General features: G+C 28.1%; 1 pseudogene; it reads right to left on the bottom strand.

The window, feature by feature from the left end:
• Positions 1 to 4,326: 4,326 nt before the first annotated feature.
• On the bottom strand, positions 4,327 to 15,597 carry LOC129318252 (serine carboxypeptidase-like 17; annotated as a pseudogene).
• Positions 15,598 to 18,656: the final 3,059 nt, after the last annotated feature.

Below are 18,656 nucleotides of genomic sequence, written 5' to 3'. Positions count from 1 at the left end.
CGAGTTCGGCAGGACAGGCCCACTTCTGTCAGTCATAGTCAGAGAAAAAGAGAAGTACAAGTAACACAAGTAACAAAACCATGACTATTGGTTGTTGTAATTTTTAACGTATTTTGATATTGATTCTTCTATTTTTTTAATTGCCAAATATTTTTTTTAATTTTATTTATAAGGTACATTTTAAAAAATTTATTTAATCTCATTTATAAATTATATTATAATTTTTAAAATAATACTTAAAAATATTTTTAAAGTTATCTTTAATGTGAGAAAAAAATAACATGATATTATCTTTTAGATTTGTTATATGGAGACATATTTAAAATTTTATAAAATTTTATTTTTTTTACTTTTTTCTTACATTGGTATTGATAAAATTGATATAAATAACTTATAAAGAGAAATGAAAGAGTATATTTTTAATTTATCCTATCAAATATTAGTCTTTTTGTTTTTTAATATGCTCAGAAAGATGATAAAATGATAATAATGGTGTTAAATACGCTGAAATTTGACTAATGCCATTAATCTGTATTAAGGTGGAATTATGATTGAATAAATCAATAACATTGTGCAGATGGGATAAACTAAAGGATCCTGAAGCCAAAAAGAAACTATAAAAAAAAAAAACCAAAACATGTTAAAAGTTACATGGATCAATAATTATGTTTTTTTTTTAAAGAAAAAGATAAGTATTTGGAAATACGCAACAAGACAAAGGCGATCAAGATAATCACCAAACACAAGGAGGGAAAGGAATGTGTGTCTATTTGTACAACGCACCCTGTCTCTTTTACAGTGTATTTTTTAAATGGGTGAGCTTTTTTTTTTGGTCAAATTAAATGAGTGAGCTACACAATATAAAACAAATTAAAGTTATCAAACTCATAATTTTGAATAAATTTGTAATTATAAAATAAATTCATATCGTAAACTGTTTTTTTTGAGCTTAAATATTGTAAACTTGAAATGTGAACTCGTGAAAATTTACAATTATTAATAAATATAATCAAATGATAAAAAATGCAATAGAATATGTATGTATTATATATATGTATATAGAAAATGTTTTTTATTATATCAAGAAAATTGGAACTCTGATGTAATCATATCCGATCTCATTTTTATTACCTGTTCTAACCTTAGGTGACTTAAAACATGGTTCTTTAAAATATTTAAATCATATTAATTTAAAAATTATTGATCTTTCACCATCACTTATAATTAACACCAAAATTTTGTAAAAATGTATCTTTATTTGTATACTCGCTCCGTTTAAAAATATAAGACATTTTTTAAGGAGTTAGATGTTTAAAAATGTAAGATATTTTTAATTTTTTGATGTATAATCATTATCTTTTTTTCAAAAGTGCCCCTATTAATAATGACTTTACATTTATTGTAGAGTATTTAATAAGAGTAAATATAAAAAATAGGGTTAATTTGAAAGTAGATAACTACTTTATTGAAAGTGAAATTCGATTAAAAATACATTATATTTTTTGAACAAAGAGAGTACTATACTTGAACTTTTAATTTATTTACTATAATTTTTTATAAGACATTTGCTTATATCTCTTTGGGACCTCGCTTTTTCCTCATGTTTATTTATGGTCATTACGGTTACTGGTCCGTTTAGATTTCATTCGAATATAATTCATTAAAAAAATTAATTAATATGATTGATTTTAATTATAATTGATAACATCATAATGTGATTATATTTGAATATTATTTTTTAATTAATTTTGACAAAATTAAAGATGTTTAAATGATTTACTCAAGATCAATTTTAAAGGTGTAAATTACAATAAAAGATAATTAATAATTTAATCTATAAAAATTAATATATCAAACTATGCGTGTGTAAACAAACAACATATTGATAAAGAGAAGTGATAATTTCATATGTTGGAAGAGAATCTTTCCCATTCGCAGTTATAACTTTTTTGTTCTCTAATTTCATTGTAATATTAAAAAACAGGGAGAAGTCATGGAGAGAAGAGAAGTAATTGACAAGTTACGTGTAAGACTTTAGTGTCTCATTTGTAGATTAAATAACTTTGACAATCGATACCTTAAAACTATTCATTGTAGCTTAAACCAAAACATGGTTTGGATTAAGATAATTGATTATATAAAAATGAAAGTATTTGGATTTTTTTAATCAAAATCGTGGTTTTTGGTACATTTAATCAATTATGAAAGCTTATCCGAAGAGTGCTTGTGACATTTAACAACAGAAAAATGAGGTATCAATATCACCCGTTACTTTCTTGAAAAATGTATTTGTAAATTGCAAAGTCTTATGCGTGGCGCCACGTGGCATAGGTTGGTGATGACTATTCTCATTTTGGGTATTATTTTTCCATTTCTTCAGCCAATTGACTATTTTCTCAAAAAAAAAAAAGAAAAAAAGGAAAAATATACTTTCAGTTTGGGTCGTGTCAAAAAAATACAGCATAAGGTTTCTGAAAGTCATCAAGAAAAATTATACCTCTCTTTTTCCTCTTTGCAAAGAACAATTTGTTTATTTGTTTATCTTTAACTCCACATGATACATAGTGCCTAATGCCTATTGTATCAGGCCATAAATATAGGATAAAGATATGGTAATTAAATTTTTTTAACGTTATCGCCTAATTGCATCACCGTCATAATTTCATTAAAGGGCAAAATAGGAAACCTGCACATTTTTCTACAAGTTTAAGGCAGTGATGTATCTAATATTATTTTCTTGGGACCAAATTCTTCTTCTTCCACATATAAGGAGCAAGATTTAGCTACAAAATTTTTTATAACCAATTTCTAAAGTATGACTTCATAATTGATTATGAAAATCGATTCAGTTGGGTGTAATTAATTATAAAAAAATTAAGTAATATAATTAATTTTAAATATAATTGATTATGTTATATGGTATATAATTTATTTATAAAATTAATTAATAGAATTGATTTCAATCAAAATTGAAAAGTGAAATTAAAAAGAAAAATTAAAAATCAGGTAAAACCATGGTGTTGCAAAAATATATGCAAACATCTCAATTATATGTTGAAATTAATTTTGAATCCAAAACCATATTTTTCAAAAAAGAAAAATATCCAAACATTCATTGTACATGCAAAAATCAATTATGAACTTGAAACCATGGCTTTCTTAAAAATGTTCAAGCATTCTATATATGTCAAAATAAATTATAAACTCAAAATTATGGTTATTTCATAAGTTACTATTACTTATTTTTTGATTTATATTTTCAATTATACTTGTCAACAAATTTATTCAAAAATCATATAAATTATTTTACAAATCATATTTTTGTTCTTATAATTAATTTTGGCATGTATAATAGGTATTTAGATATTTTTAGGGAAAATATGGTTTTAGATACATAATTAATTTTATTATATAATATAAGCATTTGAATGTATTTTTATAAAATCATGATTTTGACTTCTAAAATTGAATAAAGAGAGTAACCAAACAATCACGATTTTGGCCTTTAGAATTAATTACAGATGAAATCCAAACAAGTACTACATCTGTTGTTATCATACATAAAAAACAATAAAAATTGTTGAAGATGCTTTACAGGTTAGCTGGCTAATAATTATTGTGAATGTTGGAACCAATTTAAACTCGTTCTCCAGCGGTGAGAAAGCGAGATTCAGACGAGTTTATTGGATTCTCTCATGAGTTTGGTCGAGCCATCATGATCGGCGATTTTATTAGCAATTTGACACGAAAAATGGGTGCGAAATCATAAAGTCAAAGCCGACGAGTGAAACGAGTTGAGTCGCGAGTTTAATAACAATGAAATGAGCTATAAAATTAAATTTATGATAGAAGTAAAATTGAAAAATAATACTACTTCTGTCCCAAATTATAGAGTACTTTTGAAGGAGTTTTTCCGTCTCAAAATATAATATACTTTGAATAGATTAAAGTTTCATTAAATGTATCCATTTTAATATTATCCTCTCGCTCTCTATAAGTAATTTCCATCTCTTGTCATTTTAATATATTAAATTATAGGTATTTTTAAAAGTTTATATTTTTTTTTGAAAAGATAAGATTGTTAAGTGTATTTAATGATATTTATTAATATGTGAGATTTTGTCTAAAAATGTTTTATAATTTGAGATAGAGGGAGTAATAAATAGCTCTTCATGTATTTTACATTTAGGACCAAACAATCCTTCTATCAAGTATCCAAAAATAGGAATAGAAGGAAGTAAACAATTAATTAAAAATAAAATTGTTCACAATTTCTTTAAAATACTAATTTACCTTAGGCATTTCAGAGCAAAAATAGAAGCGCAGTAGTACTTAAAGTTTGATTCAATTATTGTTTCTTTTATTTTTTTTTCTAAGAATAAATATCATTTTTGATACATTTTTTTGTGATAAATCAACAAATTGATTTGACATTAGTTTCAACCAACGGCAATCACCGAAGTACAATGAAGCTTATTAACAATCAAAACATATTGGGGAAAAAAACAAAGAAAAATAATAATTAGGGAACAAAAGATTGACACAACTTAGTTTGGCTAACCAGCCCTTTGATTGACTTTTTGACCCAAGACCCAATCACGACCCAATTGACTTTTCGTTAGATAAGAGCAAATGAGAACCACCTCTCTAACATTTGGAAAACTTCTTTAGGTTTATATTGCTGAGCTACATGACCTGCACCCTAATAAGTTAGAAGAAAATAATATGTGTTAATTTGCATATAATAATATAGAGACTTGAAAACTATTAAAGAAAATAAATAACAAAAAAAAAAAGCCAAATGTTGAAGGTTTTGCTTACTTTCACAGTAACATATGTCAAGAAGTAGTTATGGTTCTTGTAGATTTGTGTGTATCTGCATCCAAAAAAGGAGATATATAGTACAATATAATTTATACAAATATCACAAGGATTTATATTTTTGTTTATATATTTCTGTTATTAATTTTTTTGATTAAAATATGATAAACATGTAATTTAATTAAGAAACCTCACTTATTTACCACAAAAAGAAACATATCACGTTATTATTAATTACAGAACTGATAACATAAAGATTAAAAAAATTGCATATTATTTAATTGCAGACATATTTTCCTAATTTAAATAATAACAAATTTGTTCTGTTTTTTTTTTATGTAAGAGACAATACTAAATTTTGATAAGGTATATCTATCATACTCTCAAGTATAAATCTTGCAGCAGGTTCTTTTTTTTTTTAGTTATTCCCCTGGAGTTAGAAAATATTTGTGAAGGTATTTATATATTACTTATCAATAAGATCATCATATCAATAAAATAAAATTAATTTGAATCCACAATATTATGACTTATAAATCAAATTCTTATTAATTAGATCAATTTTTGTTGGTGCAGCAACTTCAATTTTGTAATCTGGTTTTTTAATCTCTTTTTACCCTTCATATAATAATCATATAAAGAGAGGATATTAGTTGATTTAATTTCAAAATTAGTTTAGGCCAAGCATTCACAATTACACACACAACAATTCTATTTTTCTTTTTATAAGCAAAAGTTTTAGTGAGTTAGGTTCCAAGAACTCATATAAGCATCAATTCTATTTATTCTTCCAAATTATATTAAAATAATTAAAATAATGAGCATGGTATATGCTAAAATATAACTAATTAAAGAACAGTTTTTTCCAACGAAAAAATAACAATAAAAGAACCTGCTTCACAAAACAAAACAAAAAAGAAAAAGAAAGTGTCTACCTAAAAGTTGATCATGCACAAATTTTAATACTCATAACAATAAGGAAAAAACTTAAGTATTTATCTTTATATATTTAAGGTGCTTATTTTTAATGAAATTAAGACAAGTGAGTTTTAATGTTTAATCATATGATGATAATGAATTTAGTGAAGGAGTTGAAAGCTGAAAAATCGTTAGAATAGTAAATGAAATTGAATAGTTATACCCTGCAACTTGACCATCAACAAACCATGCACGCCAAGGATCCTCAATTTTCAAGTTCAAAGACCTTATCCAAGCTTGTGTACCAATAGCTGGAATCCCCATGTCAAGATCAGCACTGTGATTTGAGGAGTGTTCAAACCCAAAAATTAAAAGCAAAAACAATAATAATAAAAATTAGCCTCTCTTAAGAAAGTTACAAGCCAGTGAGATAAAATTTCTTCAACAATGATGCTTCAAAGAATCTCAATATAAAACTTAATCCCTCCGGTTCTGGTTCACACAATGTAGGATACTTCTAACATGTATCATGTATGCTAAGAATTAAAAAAAAATCATGAAAATTTGATCTATTTTTTTCACTTTTGTCCTTATCTATAATTAACCAAGGAAAAGGTACAAATGAAAAACTATTTTTGCAAAATTACAAAATATCCTACATTTTTTGACCAACAATAGTGCCCTTAATAAATGCCTTACATTATGGAACAAGGAGAAAATCTTAGCTAGTTAGGCAAAACTAACTCTTAATTTTTGTATTTGTCCTAATTCTATTTACAAGTTACTTTTAACTATATTATCAAAATCCTTAAAAAGGATTGTTAAATCATTGCTATTGTCTAAAAAGAAAAAAACTTTTTATGTAAAGTAATTTATAAAAAGGACTGAGAATTTCTTCGAGAATGTAATTGATATATAGAACCAAAGGAAATACTCCATTTGCACTCAAGACAACGTAAGGATGATGAAGTTTACCAAAATACAAGACATTGAAGGTTGGTTTGAGTGAGAATGCGATGATAATCAACAACACTTTGTAGATAAGTTTTGTATGATAAAGTCCTGTTGCATCTAAAGAACTCTCCTTTTGTTCCCTTCAAAGGCCAAAAAACAAAAACAAAAACATTTCTTAGTTAATTTTTGAATTAGTTTCAATATATAAACATAAACTCATAATTAGTATATTCTTACCTCTCTGATCTGAAGAGCCTTCCTAACATCCTCATTATTTGCCCATTGGTTCACAAGTTTGTGATCATACTCCTACAAGTAAATTATTCCAAATTAAAATAAATACGTGCCTGCGTGTGTCTATCTGAGCAAATATGTGTATATAATATTCTAAAATTTACATACACGACACCAGAATGACTGGAGGATCTCTTTTGATGAATCTTCCAAGAGAATTCTTTTATCGTCATTTGGAGTGCTAATACAAACAGGTTCCAATATTTGTTTCTGATTGATGTAACGAACCAGCTGCAAATTAATGAATAGTGCTTAGACACTTAATTATGCAATGTTTGGTAAATGTACCCACTTCATTTTTTTTAGGTACATTTCATATTTTCTTTTTAGAAAATATTTTTCCATGTGCCAAATATGTGAGTAGTTTTTCTTGTCTATGTAATAATTATGGTGAGTAAAAGAAATTGAGACAAGTGTGGAAGGTTTTATATGATCGAACCTCAGAGTAAGCTTCATAATCTGAGACACACTTTGTGTTCTTTGGATTAATGTTGACGTAATCACCATTACAACTTTCCTTAATTGACTGCAGAAAAAAATATCAAACTAATTTCAGTCAAGTACATAATTCCATGAGTCTGATCATTCAACAGATTTTGATGTATCTCAAGATTTTCACTATTTAACTCCAATAATCCATTGACATAATAATAATAAGCTAAGAAACTAAAATGAAAGAATCTTGATATGCATCTTGTTGGGTTTTGGATCTGCCTTTCATGGGCCGAAATATTTATTTTTTTTTAAATTTTTTCCAACTAATTAACCCTTCCCATAAGAAGATGGGATGCACATACGATGCTCAGCCACCCAACACACAACTCACACAATATATCTCACTAACCGATACACACACCCACCTAATCTAATATCCAAACATAACCCATTTTTGGGTCTTACAAAAGAACCCATAACACTTTGCATCAAAGCGAAAGGATCATGCCATTGAACCAAATGGTTCTTGGCAATGGGCACGAATATTTAATGCATCTTGTTTGAAGTATTTTCTTAAATTAGTTTTAATTAAATAAATCAAGTGTGAATTTTATTTTACCCAAATTCGGAATATATATTATTAAATTAAGATATCATAGGTCGTAGGGAGATATTCTCAATATCAATCACAATCCTTTTATCACATATTCAAATATATGCTATGATAAGATTTGTGATAATATTTCTTAGTGCAACGGCCCATATGGTTGTTGGAAAACATGAGAATAAAATAAAGAAAAAAAAGACAAAAATATGTTCAAAATTGGAGGGAGGATAAATCAACTATGGTTATGAGAAGATAGATTAATTTAGCTTATGAGATTAAGAGCCATTCATGAGCAGTTTTTTTTTTAAAAAAATCCTATCACATAGCAAACATGATTTTAAAACTTATTCTCACTCAGTCACCTCCAATTCCATATTCATTATCAATCTCAATCCTATTCTCAATTTTTTAAAATTTAATACTTTATGGCGAAATAGTCAGTTTGCTATGTGAGTACGCTCAGCTGAAAGGCCGAATGTAGTGTATGTCTCTCTCCCTCAAGCTAGGGAACATATATCCCCCCCCCCCTTTCTCTCAATGTGAAAAGTGTACACATCCTAATCAATCATATATGCATGCAGAAAGCTAAGATATAAATTAATTACAATATCATAATGATAGAGAGAGAAAACGAATGAATGAATGCATATGGAATGAAGAAAATGAGCAAAGTGATGACCAACCTCATAAAGCTCATCTGATATAAGACTCATGTGGTGTGCATAAGCAACTTGGGAGTTTGTGTCCAGAAAGTTATCGGTTAATGGGCTGGCAAGCACAAGACCCTAAAGGCTAACCCAGAGTTAGTGATAATTTGTTATCATAAATGAAACAAGCAAAAGGTAGCTTTCCAAGTACTTTATAAGTCATCATATTCACCTCTAGTATTTTTAATATACATGACCTTAGGATGTGGTTGTAAAAGAGAATATGATACTCTCCCTGGTTCTTTTTACAAGGTATTTAATTTCCAGCATTATTTTTGGAATAAAAAATAGCTTAAAATTTATTAACTTTTTCCAAAATAAAATAAGTAAGTTTTTAATTTTGTCCTTATTTAAATCCATATGGTGCGACTTTGGAAAAATTAACCAACATTAAATAAGGACAATGCCTTGTAAAACGGAAAATGATATTTAAAGATTTCCTAAAAACGTTAATTACATTCAAAGACTTTGAAATTTTAAAATTTTAGATAAGGGTGCTAGTCTTTGGCTAGGATTAAAAACTTTGAGTGATTTTTTTTAGTATTTATATTCCATATTTTTAATACTCACCTTCTACATTTTCATTACTCTCTCTCGCTGTTTTTTTTTTCAATTTTTTAGTAATCATCTTAGGTGTTTTCAATACATATCTTCCATGTTTTTATAACTAAAAAGAATCAATGATTAATGTTGAAAACATGGAAAATGAATGTTGAAAACATCTAAGATTGCTGTTAAAAAATTCAAAAATTGAGTAGTGAAAATACTAAAAATGATTACTGAAAATTTGAAAACTGAGTATTGAAATGGAAGATGATTACTGAAGAAATTCACCTAAGAAAAATTTAATTCTAACCGATGATCATCATTCTTTTTTGAAATTTCAAAATTTTAGGATTCTAAATTGCAATTAACATTCTTAGAGGGTCTTTAAATGTCATTTCCCCCCCCAAAAAAAGGCAAATATTTTCTTCTTCAAATACCTGGGATCAGAGAGAATACCTTGCAAGACACTGATCTCAAATATGATGGCTTATAAGGAATAAGAGAGGACTTTTTCAAAAAAAAAAAAATGCTATGCACAGAAGATGTGTACTCTATTTTACTTTGATATTCATGAGTGGTTTGCTCCCAGCTCTATAACCTGCCACTCAAGCAAAGCAGAGAAGAGGTTAAAACAAGAAGGGAAAAAAAAAGGCTAAAGTAGTGTAGCTACATATAGAAGCAAAAATAGGACATTGTTTAACCTTCATATACTTTTTTAACAAGAGGAACAGCTGGCATGCCTGAATATGAACCACCACCAATGTAAAATGGATTTGAGCCAAACTCTGGATGATCAATAAACCACTGCACTAATTGCAATTCATCATCAGAAGATAACTAAAGTGACACATATATATACATCATTTATTTAGGGGTGTTTATGGAGTCCCGGTTTCAATTGGCTCACCTGTGCCTAATGATATCAGGATGGGTCATTCTCCAATAGAAAAAAATTCAAGATGAGACATGACGGGATTGGAATAAAAATGATGTCATGACAAGATGAGACATGGTGAAAAATTTTGAATACTCACATGTGGGTATTCTTTTTGGATCATGTATGATCCATATTCACTTTTGATGGAAATTAGGGAGAATTATGCAAAAATCCCAAATAATAAGAAACTTAATTGCATACAAGTTCAAATCACTTACCTATAAATATGGCAATTTGACTTGTAAATAAGATTGAAGAAATAACTAATTTTTTTTATTTAGGATTCGATTGCGATTCTCCCATTATTTTGCCCCCCAATAATATCGCTTACCTTTCGTAGAAAATCATATGTATTCTCTATCCACAATATATCACTGCTATGGTAGCCTTCTTCTGTTTTGAGTAAGAAAATCCTGTGCCAACTGGTAAATCTATGTATAGGACATTGAGTACCTAGTAATTAAAAGCCAGATAAGCAATCATTATTGTTTCAAAGATCATATCAGTGAGAAATAATGAAGGAACTATGAATCACTACTCAATCAATATGGGCATTAATTAATGTCAATGTCAAAGATTGTTTTCTGTCGTTTCAATTCAGAGACTTCAATTTTTTAGTGAAATTAATATTAATATATTTGCTAAATCATCAGCAATTCAAATTGTATTATAATCATCAAATAGCAACATAATGTCATGGTTGTAACATGCTTTGGTTCTCATCACATGGTGGTCCTTGTTGCGATGAGATCTGCAACTATTGAACTAAAAATTTGTTAAAAATATAAACAAAAATAATATTAAAAGTTATGAGCACCGGAGACAACAGATCCCATTGTAGCATGAAGACAAGAAAAAAGGAGGCTAAAATTGATTTGCAAAGCAATGCAAATGTGGAAGACTGAATTTAGAAACATCACAACCTGAGTCCAAGCATAAGGATTTAGCATGAGTTTTGGAAGCAACCCACTGGAATTGCGGTCGAATATTACTGGTCCTGCAAAATTATATTGTTAAATAAAAAGTAAGTATATTTTAAAATTAAAAAAATTATTTAAAATAAATGAAAGAATGTACCATTTTCAAAGAAAAATGCAGAAAAGGCAGAGCAACCAGGGCCTCCAACAAACCAAAGCAAAAGTGGATCTTTTGAGGGATTTCTTTGGGATTCCACAAAGAAGTAAAATAATTGCACGTCCTCTTCTTCTCCCACTCCTATGTAACTGTACAATATAATCAACATCAAAATATTCGCATGTATCTCCTATATATATTTGGTTAAATTATTCTTTCTGCTCACAATAAAAAGGGAGAATTTTAGTAAAAGACTCATGTAAAGATTTAATTTCAAATCAAAGCAATAGGAGATGAAAATATATTAAAAAAATTAATGGACTGAATTAAAAATATATTTTAATAGAAAGTAACAAAAATGTCCTTCATTGATATGTATTTGACCAAGGGATTGAGTGTTTTCTTTAGTATTCCTTTACCCTTTTTCATATGACTCATCTATACCTTATGCTTTCTTTACTATGCATTCAACGATTTTCTTTTGCACATATCGAAACCACTTTAAATAATATTTTACCATTTTCTCATCAATAAATGTCATGCCAACTATTCCTCTAATATATTCATTATTAATCTTATCTTTTATTGTATAGTCACATATCCATCTCATTTCTCATCATCCTCATATATGCTTTTGTTATATCTTTAAAATTCAACATTGACAACTAGATAGCATTAATTGTTGGTCTTGTAATAGTTTAATAAAATTTTCTTTTAAGCTTATTAATTAATTCATTTTAGTCCCTTAAGTTTACTCAAATTATTGATTTAGTTTCTTACATTTTCTTAAATTATTATATTAATAATTTAAATTTTCTAATACAAATTGACTCTCAAGTTAATATAATGTATAATGACTTAACATATATATATAGTTAAATGAGAACAAATCATCTTTAAAATCAATTTAATTTTTATCAATCTATTCTGATCCCTTATACTATATTTTATTCTTTTGTTTTCTGAAATTTTTGAGTTTGTTTTCTTCCTATTTAAATAATTTTATTTCTTTTCATTAATATACATGACTGAATATTTCATTATTGATCTATATTAGCAAATTTTAACAATATTATATATCTCTTATTTTAAATAATAAGTGGCAAATTGATAATTAAAGTAAATTTTATGGACTAAATTAAAAAAAGAAATTTGATAGATTAAATCGATAGTTGAGACAAATTTAAAGAAATAAAAGTTTTATTATTTTGAAAATGAAAAAGAAAGAAAGAAACTCACCCAGTTTCAAGCTTGAAAGGGAGGTCACCAGAAAAGCCAGGTAAGTTCTTGATAATTGAACGTGAAGAAGCCATGAACGGAGCAAGCAGAAGTAGAATTAGCATGACACAGCACCATCTCCAACCCATTCTGATAATAATTATGAATAATTCTGCATTTTGTTTTAGGGTCAATTATACAAACTTTCATTCAATTATTTGGTGCTTCAATTATGTGTGAGTTCAATTATTAGCTCTTAGGTTGGCTTTTTCCAGATTTTGGTTCCAAACATGAGATAAATCAATTTTGGTACAGCACTTTTTATTCCAAGCAATACTTTTTTTAACAAAATATTCCTCTCAATATTCTCCTTTATAATTAATGATTAGCCACTATATTAGTAAAGTCACCGCTTCACGATTCAATAATCAAATCATAGTGGAATTGATCTTAAATAAAATAATATATTTTAAATGATATATACTTATTCAAAAAATGACATACAATCAAAAAAGGCAATATACTTAGTTTAATGTATAATTTATAACTGGTACATTACATAAATATTTTTTTACATATTTGTTAATTTTTTTTCCTTTCCCAATAATTATTATGTATACTTAGAAGTATAAATTGAAATTTAAAAAACAAAAAACACGTTACCGGTCCAACGGCCGGTTTTGTTGGATTCGAGATGAGTTCTGGACTGATTTTTTGGATGTCCGGTTCTTTTCCACTTTCAGTTGGAATATTGGACCGGTTCTCATTATTAAACTAGTCAAACTGGACAATCTCATCCGGTTTACGTAACATTAGTTGAAGTTGATTGAATGAATGTGAATTAGTTCCCAGTTGCTTTTTGCTCCCGAAGGATTCTAATGGGGGTGAAATAAAATAAACAAATTATAGAGATAGAAGAATTAGAAATTTTCTTAAAAAAAGATTACCTTCATATATAATATAAAGATATCTAAAAAAAAAGAATCTGGATAGTGTTATGTTACTTCAAAAAAATTATTTTTTTACGATAAAATTGAAATTGATTAAGAAATAATATAAAATAATATTTAATATTTTAGATATTCAGATTCGCCTAAATAAACCTGACATGGTAGTCAAAATTGGTTATATGAATTATATATATATATACATTTGAGTAGTTTAAAGCGAATTTGAATTAACCAATCTAGATAAACCCGCCTCGTTCCAATGAGCCCGATAGTAACATGCCGGATCAGTCAAACCGACAATCCCGGGTCAACTAAAATGAGCAGACATGCTGCGGTGGCAAGTCATAAATAATGCCCTCAGCCCATCAACTCGTTACACGTGGATCTTGTAGTTGTTAACACAAGACCAAATTATTCAAGTAAAATAATGGTATCATATATAACTTTTTATTGTAAAGTTACTTGTGAAAATTACGTTGTGCCAATCCACAGAATCTTGGATAATATATAATAAAATATACTTTTAAATGTATAATTATTGAAAGGGTATGAATTTTATGAAATTAATTTTTATTATGCAAAACTTAATTTATTAAAAAATATATAAACAACATAAATTTTATGTGAATAAAAAATAAAAATAAAATAATGTCAAGTTTAATATGCTAAATAAAAATTATATAAATACTTCTACATGTATATAATAAAGAAGAAGAATAGTTGACAAAAGTTAATTATTAATTTTATAAGTCAAGTTAAACCCAAAGCTAACTCTTTTGAGTCTAGAGAACTTTTTCAAATGAGCCTTCGGAATATTTTTTCTTGATTTGGAAACTGGCCATTCATTCATTAGCAATTAAAAACAGACAAATGCAACATATGGTCAAAATAAATACATCAGTCATCAACCACCACACCTCCTAATCAACAATCCGTGTTGATTAAAGTTATGAAAATTGCCCACCAAATTATGAGCTAATTCAGCGAGCACATTAGCATATATATTACTTCTTCTAGTAAAACACGTTAGAATAGGACTAGATGAATACGTTATTTATATATAAAAATGATTTCAAATGGACTCTTGAATTGGTTTGATAGAATACCCAAACAACATTTACTTTAGATAATAAACTCTTAAAAGGACTTTTTTTTTGGGATCTTAAAAGTCCTATATATCCAAACACTCCCATCCTTATCCTATCCAAATAAAAAATAGTTAAGTTTTATTATCCAAAAAGAAAAAAGTTAAATTATTGTTATAGTTTAGAAAAAAATGAATTTTACAATTTTCTTTTATTAAAGTATTTAAAAAAAAAAACACTCATATCTCTTGTATACAACCTAGTACTTTTTTTTAGTAATTAAAGGGGCGTACAGCCCAAAGTTGAAGTTATTGTGATAAGGCACAAAACATTTTCTGGAATATTAGTACCAAAAAACATATTCAGTTCAGAGGATTAAAGATAGATTTGGATATTTTTCATACTCTTTTTCAGTGCATCTCTTCATACTCAATATCTCATCCATTCATTTAATTATTATTTTAATTAATGATATAAGATGGCTAATTATAACATTAAAATAAGTATGTTATTTACTATTATCACTTCAATGCTCTTGACAAAAAGATTACAATGCTCATTAATGATAACCATGAATACTATATTCGTTTTAATATTATAATTAGCTATCTCACGACATTAACCAAAACAATAATTAATGAATTGAAGGGATTGAGTTTGGAGAGAACCATCGAGAGACAATATGGAAAGGATTCAAAGCAGGTTAAGGACTAACCACATGCAACAAGGAATTGAAAATAATATCACTTTAGTTGAAAAAAATAAAGGGAAATAATATCACTTAAATGGATTTGAACTGGAAGATGGTATTGATACAGAAACTTGCAAGAAAAAATACGAAGGAGAAGGAATATTCATGCAGATTCAAAATAATCAACTCCATTTGAGAAACTTGAGTGTGAAATATCTAACCTTCGCCGGAAACGCTGCGATTCCGATCGATGTTTCACGGAAGCGCCGATCGATCGTGATAGTAGCACAGCTGATCAACAAGTAATGGGGATTCAAGAAATGAAAGCTGTTCGCAGCTAGATTGAAAGAAACTGCAGTGGAACGGTGGTGATGTCTAGCCGGAGACGGATACGGAGACGGAATGACCGACGGCGACGAAGGATGCCGGAAGCCAGAAGGAGAGAGGGAAAAATTCAACGGTGAAGTGACCTCGGGAACGAAACTGTTGTCGGAATGACCGACGGCGACGAAGGATGCCGGAAGCCAGAAGGATAGAGGGAAAAATTCAACGGTGAAGTGACCTCGGGAACGAAACTGTTGTGTGTGTGTTGTGTGTAGAGAGAGAGAGAGAGAGAGAGAGAGAGCTCGCCTTTTATTGATAGTATATTCAAATAAATAAATTAATATTAGCAATTTTCTCAAAATTAATATATTATATATATGATTTCACATTCACATTGGGTGTGTTTTTTCTTAAATATTTTGTATCTATACATAATTTATTATCTAACATTATTTGTGATTCCTAACCGAAAAAAATATATTAAGGTGATTCAGAATAAGATTTGGTTGTGGTTTTTTATTTTTTAATTTCATCCTATAACATGGCCAACGTGCAAACAAAAATTGAATTTTTTCTAATTAAAGGACGATCTACTCTCAGAGCAGTGGAGACAACGACCAACCATTACCTGAATTATTGTCACATACATGTCCCTCTAAATTATTGTTTTTTCTTTTACCAAAAGTTTATTCCCCTTGTCCTGTTTATAGTGAAAGAGAGGTTATTTGTTTTGTTCCAGCTCATTGGATTCTATTTATAGGGGTTTGAGAAATTTTGTTGGATTTTATTTATAAATTATATCATTAAATTTTTATCATTAATTTTTTCTTTCACCTTCTATTAAATGTCATAGAAAGAAAATATATTGTTAAATCATATATTTTTAATAGGAATAAAATTAAAAATTTATTAAATTTTTATATAGAATTAATAAATTTTATTCTTAAATTTTAGTAAAATATGTTAAAAATAACTAATAAATAAGACTATATGATTATTTATGGCGCACATCAATGATTACTGTGATCATTTTTACCCTTCTTTCCCTATTAAACATGGAGAAGGTTATCAAATATTAGAATATTTTATTATTTATATGTATATATAATATGGGTAAAATTAAAAATTTGTTGAATTTTTAGATATAGTTAATAAGGTTTAAAATTTTTATTAATTTTAATAAAAATATTAGATGTAATTTATAAATAAAACCGCAAGGAATAAGTGATTTGAATTGTGTCAGAGCATTTCAAGATCAAAGTATGTTTAAATGGTAAAAGGATCTTAAGTTTTCTAAAATTTCAATCTTTGCTGCCTAGATGCTTCTGTAGATCATTATATTCAACCCGCCTTACTAATTAATGCTATTTGCAAGAATGGATTTAGAGTTTTATACCTGGAGGGAAAATTTTCAAATTACGTAAAGTATGGGATTTTATAAGTAATTTTATCAATTTATGCAAAGAAAATTTTAATTAACTATATCTTGAAAATTTAATCCTTGTGTAACATCCCGAAATTTTAAAACTCGGATTTATAAAATAAAATAAAATAAAATATTTATAATTAAATTAAAATTTAGAATAATTTGATAAAGGTTCAGAGTTTGAATTTTTCTAAGCAAAAGTTTAGTTTTATTTATTTTAACTATGGAAAAAATTACCAAAGTTGACCTGGGCTTTTGTGCAATAATAAAAAATATTGGGCCATTTCTTATAATTTTTCCCAAACTTTTAGATCAGCTTTTATAAGGGAAAAGAGACGCAGAAACGCAGAGGAAGGAAAGAAGAACAAAACGCAGAGAGAGAGAGAGAGAGAGAGAGAGAGAGAGAGAGAGGAAGAAGAGAAGAGAAAGGGAGGGAGTTAGGCTTGGATCTAGAAGTCTTTGCGACCGTTGCGAGCTCGGCTACACGATAGGTAAACTCCCTACTTCAATCCTCTTTTCTTTCTCTTGATTTTCTTCAATTTTTGGAAGATGAGGTTTTTGGATTTTGATTCCAAAGGCTTTATTCTTGTAAGCCTTTATTTCTTTGGATCCTAGGGAGCATGTTTTGAGTTTCTATATAGTGATGTAATATTTTGAGTGGATAATTGGATGAAAAGAGGTGTTTTGGGCACAAAATAAATCTTGAGAAATTGGGTTTTTGCTCTTCAATGGTTTAAACTTATTGATTTAGTTATAATTTTGCTATTTGAGCCCAATAAGATTTAAATTAAGGTTTGGTTTTCATTATAAGGGCTAATGGTGAAAGTTGGTGACACTAAGTAAAGGTTTTTAATTGATTAAAAATTTTATATAATTTAAAAATTTAGCCTAGTGATGGCTAATAAATGGTTTTAGTAGTTAAGTGATACTATGTAAATGGTTGGTTAAATATATGGACCATTGGGATGGATTATGACTCATAGACCTAAGTTGTGTGGTATGAGTTATAGTCTTCATTGATGCTATTTGTCATGATAAGTGATGTGGATCACTTATATGTTGTAGAAAATTGTCGGTGGAACTTATTGAGAAGTAAGGAACAAGCCGAGCCCTATTTTGTACAAGGGGAACCTTTTTGGTACTAAAAGGTTGAGGTAACAGGGGAATTTATATTTTTTATTACTTTGTTTTAGCTATTTTTGAATAAATATTACTAGTTATCATGCATTACATGTTTTAAAAGATTAAATGTGCTTTATAAGGGGTTATGGGGTACTACTTTGATTATAGTGCAAATATATTTTCTAATTGTTTAATAACAATGTTTTTATGGAAATGAGATTTATAAATATTATACTACTTTAGAGTATTGAATGGTCAATACTCAAGAAAGGTAGACAAGAGTAAAAGGCATGATCTCGGTGGGAGTTCACCAATGAGAAGGTGTGGATTTTTGATATTCTATGGCACACTGTCAGTACTCAGTATTGTTTTATGTATTGTGGGCTCAGTGCACTAAAGTGGTTAGTGTATTGAGTGTTCGACACCTCTCAGTGGGGGAGGGAATCCAACATATGAAGTGTGAGGTTGAGTGCCTAGGCCAAAGTAGCCCTCACATGGAAAGTAAGTTGGGCTGGCTCTGGGAGGGAGTTAGCTTTAACTGCTTAGG

This window comes from Prosopis cineraria, unplaced genomic scaffold (genome assembly GCF_029017545.1).
Source record: "Prosopis cineraria cultivar Desert tree isolate PC_DT_omini unplaced genomic scaffold, ASM2901754v1 PC8, whole genome shotgun sequence".
NCBI lineage: Eukaryota > Viridiplantae > Streptophyta > Magnoliopsida > Fabales > Fabaceae > Prosopis > Prosopis cineraria.
Note: the sequence above shows the minus strand (reverse complement) of the source record. Positions and strands in the feature narration are given on the sequence as shown.